Here is an 8998-nt window from a genome sequence, read left to right on the forward strand (position 1 = left end):
TATGACAATATTCAGCCAAACTATGTTTTATATATGACATTACTATCTTGTTTGTTAAGGTTTAGGTTTTTGAAAAATATTGATAAGTATCATTAAATAAAACCTGGTTTTGATAACGAATGACTGCAACGTACTTGTTTTTTCTATGCTAAATTCCTAAAACATTGAGGGAAATCTCATTCACATGGCCTAGCAACATTTTAGTGGGAATTTTTCTTACTTTATTATATGATAACATGTTTTGGCTCAGTTTCATAAAACCGGTGATTATGCGTGCCGGCCCCCTATATAAAAAGGTTAGTGGATACAGAGAATTGCTCTTAAGTAAACAGACGAAATATAAGACCGATCTTGTTTTATCTATATCGTCAATTAAACTTTAAGATCATAGTTTTGGAAGGTCAATGAAACATCGGCCAATTGTCATTTAAAATTATAACTGATTTGCATATATATCAGATTTGAAAAATAATATATGTGGGATTTAACTCTAGTCGTATTCATAATCATACCCAGGTAACACTTCAATACATTTCACAATATGTTTCACTTGCTGTTGTGTATTATTTTGTTTTAATATTACTTTTTTAAACGCTGTATTTCTTCCTTCAAGAGCTGTGTTGTTTTCCAATCGTTGTCTTCTTCTTCCAATAAGACACAACCGAAGAGTATATCATGAATTCCAATCTGCATGAATAAAAGTTAACTACATCATCGGTAATTTAATCATACACAATGCAGAATCTTACAAAAACGATGTGTAGGTGTTTTTTGTTTGACAAAACAAAGAAATGCAATCGTTTTAATTATCTATAAAATAAAATAGAAGCTAAAACGAAATCCTATTTAAGCTTCTTCACTGCACAGTCGGTAATATTATTATTATTAACCTTTGTTTGGATTATATAGGATCGATCCTCTAATCATGTCGAAATAGTATTACAAAGCAATTTGAGTCGCGTTAGTCCAATTGGTTCATGGGTTTAAAGGAAACAGCCTAGAAGGGCAAGTGTGATTAGAAAACAGATAAAAAAAACAGTCCCACAGTTAATGAACATTCCCACAGTCATGGTTACAAAAACATTTTGACACACAATTTAAAAGTTCAAAAAACCGCTGATTTACTTTTCAAACTTGCAGTTATCCTGATATATGTCTGATATGTAAGATTAGTGAGAATCAAGTTATCCTTTTCAAAATGAAAATTTACACAAATTAGTTTTGATTAATGAGGGGGGGGGGGGGGGGCAATACCTTTTTGTGTTAACCTGTTATGGCCCTTTTCAAGGTGTTGTTAACTGTTATTTGAGGTAAATTTAAGCTGTTAAATGTTTTCGGCCCACTTTGTTAACTGTTAACTAGTTGGTTGACCGTTATGGAATAACCGTTTCACAAATCATATCGGATATGTTCTTTACGTCGTAACTACAATCCCTTCCCTTTCATGATTGTGACCTACCGAATTAGACTATTTACCGGATTTGTAATCACATAAGCAACACGACGGGTGCCACATGTGAAGCAGGATCTGCTTACCCTTCCGGAGCACCTGAGATCACCCCTAGTTTTTGGTGGTGTTCGTGTTGTTTATTCTTTAGTTTTCTATGTTGTGTCATGTGTACTATTGTTTTTCTGTTTGTCTTTTTCATTTTTAGCCATGGCGTTGTCAGTTTGTTTTGGATTTATGAGTTTGACTGTCCCTTTGGTATCTTTCGTCCCTCTTTTATCTGCATTTTTTTTTGCATTTTTTTGTTAACTGTTTTTGCCAAAATCGAGGTGTTATTAACATGTTTACGGACCCCCTATTTCCCGCCTTTAATTATTAATGATCGCGTAAGTTTGAAAAATATATTGGAAGACAAGATGAACGCATTAAAATTACGATAATAATAATTTTCATATTATTTCAAAATAATGCAGTTATGAGTTAAAATGAGTTTTATTGACTTCTTTTATTATTTTAGCGAAACAAAATTACTTACATAGCCCATTTCTACCAGTTGTGTTGCACCTGTCCAGTATCCTTTTTGCAACAAAGCAAAAAATACAAAACCATAACTGTCTGAATTCCATGTGGTTATTTTGAAATTGCGACCTGCGAAGCATATAACAAACTGTTTTTTTATAACTATACTATATATACCTTTTTATCTTTCACACTATTAGGTCCTGCCTTTTATTTAATAGTTTATTCTGACTTTATATTACATAAATTATCATCAGGCTTTTTTTGTTGTTGCAAATAGTCCCCCTCTCTTAAATAAATCAAATGTAAGTTTCCTAAGTGTATAGTATTTTAATTGAACCAAATACAAGCACAGTATTTTCGCATCTACGGAAAAATTTAAAAATTGAATATAACGTTTTCGTAGTGAACCCACAATATCACTAGTCAGGAATTGTGACAACTATAGTATCATCCAATAGTAGTGTTTCGGACGTTTTTCGAATATTATAGTACTTTTATTCACGTGACAACTGACTTTTTTCCACATGTTTACTTCCGGTTATTTCGCGCTTCCTTGACAATGAATAAACAGCAACAGAAAAAAAGTTTCAAAATGGTACCAATTGCAAATGAATACTATTCATTTGCAATTGTATCATTCAATTGTATTTACTTCAAGTCAAAATCAGGTACATGTATGACATTTCTGTATAAAGTTAAAAAAATTATAGAAATTTCATTAATGAAATTAAACACATGACATTATATAAACATAATTCAATGATATATGGGTTTTTTCAGATCCTACATGTATTGTGAGGTATCCACCATCTGCAATTAAAGAAGTTACAGTAAAGACAGCTCACGAAAAGACAAGGCAGTGCTTATTATCTGAAGGTAAAAATACATACTACATTATGATAAATAAAAAAATATTTGTGTACGTGTAATCATGCATTTTACAGCAAGATAAAAAAAACCTAGATAATGTCTTGTTAATATATTTTGTATTGCATAGATCTCTATTTATGATAATACTACTGTACATTTGTGTATTTGTGGTTGAGGAACAAAACTGTACCAAATTTATCTTAGCACTACCTACATTGTATTACTGAGATGTTGAATTGCGATAGTGAAAGCACCCTTAGTTGTTGGCAAAAAATTAGTGAAACTCAATACCAAAAACTTAAACCCCCCCAAAAAAAATCAATCTGATTTGTTTCTGATCTTTACAAACACAAAGGAACATCTATGACTACATGTCACTTTTAATTGTCAGTGAGACAAGTATCCAATTAAAAACTTATTATGCCGACTTAAACAAAATAGCATTAACATTAGACATTATTTACACATGTACAAATAAATAAGGCCATAAGTTTTCTCATCTGAATTGTTTTACATTGTCAATTCGGGGCCTTTTATACCTGACTACATGTATGCAGTATGGGCTTTGCTCACTGTTGAAGGCTGAACAGTGACCTATATTTGTTAATTTTTGTGTCATTTTGGACCCTTTGTGGAGAGTTGTCTTATTGGCAATCATACCGCATGTTTTTTTTTAATATATATTCTATTTTAAGTGAGTTGTATTATGGCATGTTTTTATGTGTATATTGTCATATTTTTCAGTTATTTTACCAACACCAACACCTACCATTGATCATGCATATAGCTTAAACAGGATTTCTGAATCATCTGAATACAAAGACCAGGCTTGTCAAACAATACTGACAGGTGATGACATTGACAGATTGAACAGTTTGGAAAAAAACAGAGATGTTCTTTAAAGGGAGGCAGTGGTAGACATTGTGACAAAAAATGATGAAAGTGTAAAGAAGTATACCGGAGTGCCATGTAAATCTCAACTAATTGGAATATTTGGTAAGTGTTGTGCATGTACATGTTAATTTAGACTTTGGTAACAAAAATCCTAACTTCATTATGGTGATCTGGAAACCAACACGACCAAAGCTCTTGCATTGAAAGATTACAATTTCAAAAGGTGAAAGACGTGGATGTTTCATTCAATGTACTTTGTATATAGATGTCTTATGTTTTGAGCTTCACTTCCTATCTGTCATACATGTGTAAACCTTAAACGCAACCTCGTTTTCATAGTGCAGTTGTCCAAGTTTTAATTTATATATTTTCTAATAAAAAAAATTCTCAGATACTTTAAGTGTTCAGTCAATTACAAATATATATTGGTGACAGTGTATGGAAATTTTGTAAGGAATTGTGGAATTTCCTGTCCGACAGTAATTGTTTGACCTTCATGACATAATTTTCATGGTTTGTTAGTTGTTGGTATTTTTTTTTAATTTCATCTACATATTATAAGGAATAGATGAACTAAATTTGGTTTATTGTATGACATATATTTGTCTGACCATATTTTTCAGACCTTGACCTTATTTTAACGGTAAATTGCAATTGGTGTGTTTTAAATTGCGCTGTTTTTGTATATTTGCTGATAATTTAGGAATAGTACAACTATATTTGATATATGGAATGATTTTAAGTAGTATATTTATATTATGTCAATCTGGTCAGTTTTAGTTGAAATCAACCCGATTTTCATTTTACATTGGTTTAAATTTTTTTTAATATGGTTTGTGTCTGCGTTACTTTTAACAGTATGTTAACTTAATTTGATGGAAAATGTCCAATAAACATAGATATAGGAAGATGTGGTATGAGTGCCAATGAGACAACTCTACATATAAGTCACAATTTATAAAATGTCCGACTTTGTGGGTTAATCTCACCTTGACCTCATGAAAAATTGTATTCAACTGTTACAGCAAGGGCACTTTAGTAAGCATACTTTATAATAATAATTGTACAAAATGTATACATATATATATAATTGAAAGGTACCTGTCATATACATTTTTCTATACAACACATGCATTTTGTCTATGCAACACTAATCAGTGAAGCTTGAATCAAATAATTGTAAGGCCAAATAAGCCAATAGAGAGTTGAAGAGCATAAATTTATGCTCAATTTGAATTGTTTTGCATTGAAATTTTAGGCCCTTTTATAGCTAACTATGCAGTATGGAATTTGCTCATTGTTGAAGGCTGTATGGCGACGGTATGTAGTTATTAGTTTCTGTGTCATCTGGTCTCTTGTAGAGAGTTGTCTCCTTGGTAATCATATCACATCTTCTTTTTTGTACTTAAAGATGTATGTACTAAAAAATCGTCAAATCAGTGTCAGATTTTAATAAAGTTAAAGTTATGACTATGTATATTTATTTTGTAGAAGTATTAGATGAAGCTGAACCAAAAGTGAAGTACTGGTCAGGTAAACAGTCTACTGATGATGTCAACTACCAGAGTGTAGACAGATGCAAGAGTAGACCGCCGAGAAAACTGTCTAAATGCCATGAATACATTCTTACTTTAATGAAGCTACGTCTTGCAATATTATCGTTTTTTTAGGGTGATTTGTTTAGTGTATCGGAATCTCGTGTATCTCAGATATTTACCACATGGATAAATCGAATGCATATGGTTCTTACACCTTGCATTAAGTGGCCATCAAGACGTAACATTAGGAAGCATATGCCTAGATCATTTCAGACCAGTTTTTCCAAAACTACTGGACTAATTCACTGAACAGAAATATTTATTCAAAAGCCAAAATTACCTACAGTTCAAAGTAGAACATATAGTTCGTACAAATTACATAACACTTTCAAATGTCTTGTTTGTATATCTCCATCAGGAGCATTTTCATTTATCTCTGATTTGTGGGGAGGTAACAATTCAGACAGATACATCACAGAGCACATTGGCTTTATTGACTCAATTAAACTTGGTGACGAAATAATGGCTGACAGGAGATTCACTATTCGTGATCTATTGACTGATCGTAGGGCAACATTAGTGATTCATCCATTTACAAAGAAATGTAAATGGGGAAAGGGGAAACGACTCTCTGCAGCAGATGTTATTAAGACTAAATCTACTGCCAAACATAGAATCCATGTGGAACGATCAATTCGAAGGCTACAACTGTTTCGTGTGTTTTATCAGATGATGGACATTACATTTTAACCATTAGCCAATCAAATGGTCAAGTTCAATGGATTCATTTGTAACTTGGATAAGCCACTAGTAACAAAATAAAATGCAAACTGAAAGATTTTTTTCTTGTTTACTCTGAAAAAAAGAACAAAGTACGTGAAGAACATGAACGTGACAAAGTTTAAGTTCAGTTTTATTCTTTTATTTATTGCATAGTATTTTCTAAATATATTTTATGAAAAAAACTCACATTTGTCAACAATTGAAGCATAAAATTCCTCATCAAAGTAAATTCTTTCACAAATAAAAGATTTGTTAGTGTAAAAAATAAAGTCACACCATTTTATATTGCACACTCCCATTTGACCCTGAATCTGTGTGTACCATGACGACCTTTTTTTGAGGCATACATTTGGATTTTAATCGAAACATAGGTGATATTTTTTGTCAGTATGTCTGCTTATTTCCTGTGGAGTTGAATCTTTAAAACAAAAGCCACATTTGATTTCAATCAAGCCTTTTCCACAACATTTACAATTAATTATTCCATCAGGTGATGCTCCTAAAGATGGATTAGTTTTAGATACATGAAGACCACATAAAGATATTTTAGCACATTTATGTTTTTTTTTTTATAATTATGAAAGTATAAATGTCTTGTAATTGATTCATTGATAATTCCATATTCCATTGCTGAAGTGTTAATTTTGTTGATTTGCTGTAAAATATTTCTTAAAATGTCTTTCTCATCTCCAAATTTAAAATGTAAAACAGAATGAAATAAAGATGCTGTAATTCTTCCAACTCTGTAAAAAAAAACACTCCGGATTTTCAGCTTGCCCACTTGTTCTTGCCTGAATTTGGTGTATGTCATCATCATGATACAATTTAATAAAGTCTAAAAAGGTACTACCATTATCTTTGCTTTTATCAGCTAACTGTCTCTTGGACGTAGAGATTTCAACTTCACCGTCACTTTCGTCACTAGAATTTTCTAATATATGTGAAAAAAAAACCAGATTTATTTATTTTACATAAATTTTAAACACGCTTTTCCATATCATTTTGTTTCCATTTTTAATTCTTTCGAAGGTGTATAATTCGAAGAAAGCGGGTCTACTGGCAGAGAAGATGAACGGTTATTTCTAATATCTATTTTATTAATTGTCAGTGGTTCTGACAATTTTCTTGCTCGATCCCAGGTACATGGCACATCAGTACCAACTTCTTTATTTCTGTCTCTGTGTCTACTTGAAAATGTATCTATTATAACAGGAGAGCTGTAATATGCTTGCAGGTATCATTATCACCGAAAAAATACACTTCATGTACATTTACAATATTACATGTAGGATTATAACAACTGTAAATTCATAAATTATTGGGTGCATTTATTTTTGCCATTGTGTAATTGAAGGCTGAAATTGCATTCAACATTTTTACCATATTGAGAAAAACCCTGTTAAATTCATATGAAAAAAAAAATGCAAGTAATAATTATTGCGATTATATATCATACTGTATTTTTGCAATAAAACAACACAATACATATAAGAACTAAATTTATAGTATTCTATATTGTCAACTAAGCTGTTTTTAATTAACTGCAAATCATTTCCCATATATGATATCAGTGTAATGGTTAGTTTTCGGATATATTTTGATAAAATCTGTATTAATTATTTCTCTAACCCAGATACAAATTAAATGCTTGTTTTCATGCTAACAATATATTTATCAAGTCAGATTTCTAGTATCAAAATTTCTAGTCAATCAACATCTTTATAAAAAATAAGATGCGGAATTAGTGCATCTGCCCATGAGACAACTCTTCATACAAGTCACAATTTGAATAAAGGTCAAAGAACAGCCTTCAACACTGAACCTACATGTAGCATGAATATGGCTTTAAAATAAGCATGTGATGTTCAATTTACAGAGGTATATGTATTTTGTATTGATATAAAGAAATGAAATTAAAGCTGCACATGATTTTGTTAATTTCTAATAATTTTATAGAGGTAATTAAAAAAAATATTGGTAAGTTGAATGCCGTCCTTGATATATATTATACCAGCTTTTTAATGTAAGCTTACGACTAATCAACTTACATAACACAAGTACATCCAACACTTCTGAAATGACCTTCTGTTCCAACAATAACCTAGGGGTTGTGGGGGTTTTCTGACTGCCTTGTCTCGGGAACACATGCTGCTCTCACATAGAAATATTCAGTGTTTATGACTCTGTGCAATTTAACATCATGAATGTGATTGGTTGTATATAAATTAAATCCATTATCTCTCCTGTAATTTGATAAACGTGTCTCATTCCAGTGACCAACTTTCATCAGATAGATCAAAATGTCGTATGATTCTATCAAAGGCAAATCCCGCAAATCAGATTTCCAGTTAAGCACCGTTGTAATTTATGGTAAAACATATTTAGCCCATTCCCCTCCACTGTTCTACGAAACGAGTCCATATCTTTGTAGTCGTCCTGTGTATGCGTAACTTTCAACTTAGATTTAAACAGCAATTTCACATAGCCTAACCAGCTGCTGCTTCCCATAAAGACTACATGTTATTCTTCGTTATGTTAGGAATGTCTTGAGATCCGGTACGTGTATTCTTTCGAACTGGGAAACATTAATATCAATTGCAGCCAACATTATTGACATTAACAAAACAAAACCGGAAGTAACGCAGTGGAATTTTTCTACGTCAGCTATGCTTATTAGTCAAGTCGATTTGTGCAGATTTTTGACAAAATTGCTCAGATTGTGGTAAAAGCATGAAATTTGGCATAGTTATAGTATATGTCATGGGCAACATTTTAAGCTATGGACCCACTCTGAGAGTCGAAATTTGTGGACGAGGCGGCCATTTTAAAATGGCGGCCGTTTGATCTCTGTAGATTAATAAAAAAAACACGATGAAAATGATAGTAGAGAAGATATTGACATGAAACCTGGTTAATAGACCAACAGTGCTGATTTCAATTGTCT

General features: G+C 31.8%; 2 pseudogenes; one reads left to right on the forward strand and one right to left on the reverse strand.

Moving 5' to 3' along the window:
* The first annotated feature begins 3741 nt into the window (after positions 1–3741).
* LOC143059409 (uncharacterized) lies at positions 3742–6021 on the forward strand (annotated as a pseudogene).
* Positions 6022–8098: 2077 nt separating this feature from the next.
* On the reverse strand, positions 8099–8662 carry LOC143059410 (uncharacterized; annotated as a pseudogene).
* Positions 8663–8998: the final 336 nt, after the last annotated feature.

The sequence above is a fragment of the Mytilus galloprovincialis genome, chromosome 14 (assembly GCF_965363235.1).
Source record: "Mytilus galloprovincialis chromosome 14, xbMytGall1.hap1.1, whole genome shotgun sequence".
Classification (NCBI taxonomy): domain Eukaryota; kingdom Metazoa; phylum Mollusca; class Bivalvia; order Mytilida; family Mytilidae; genus Mytilus; species Mytilus galloprovincialis.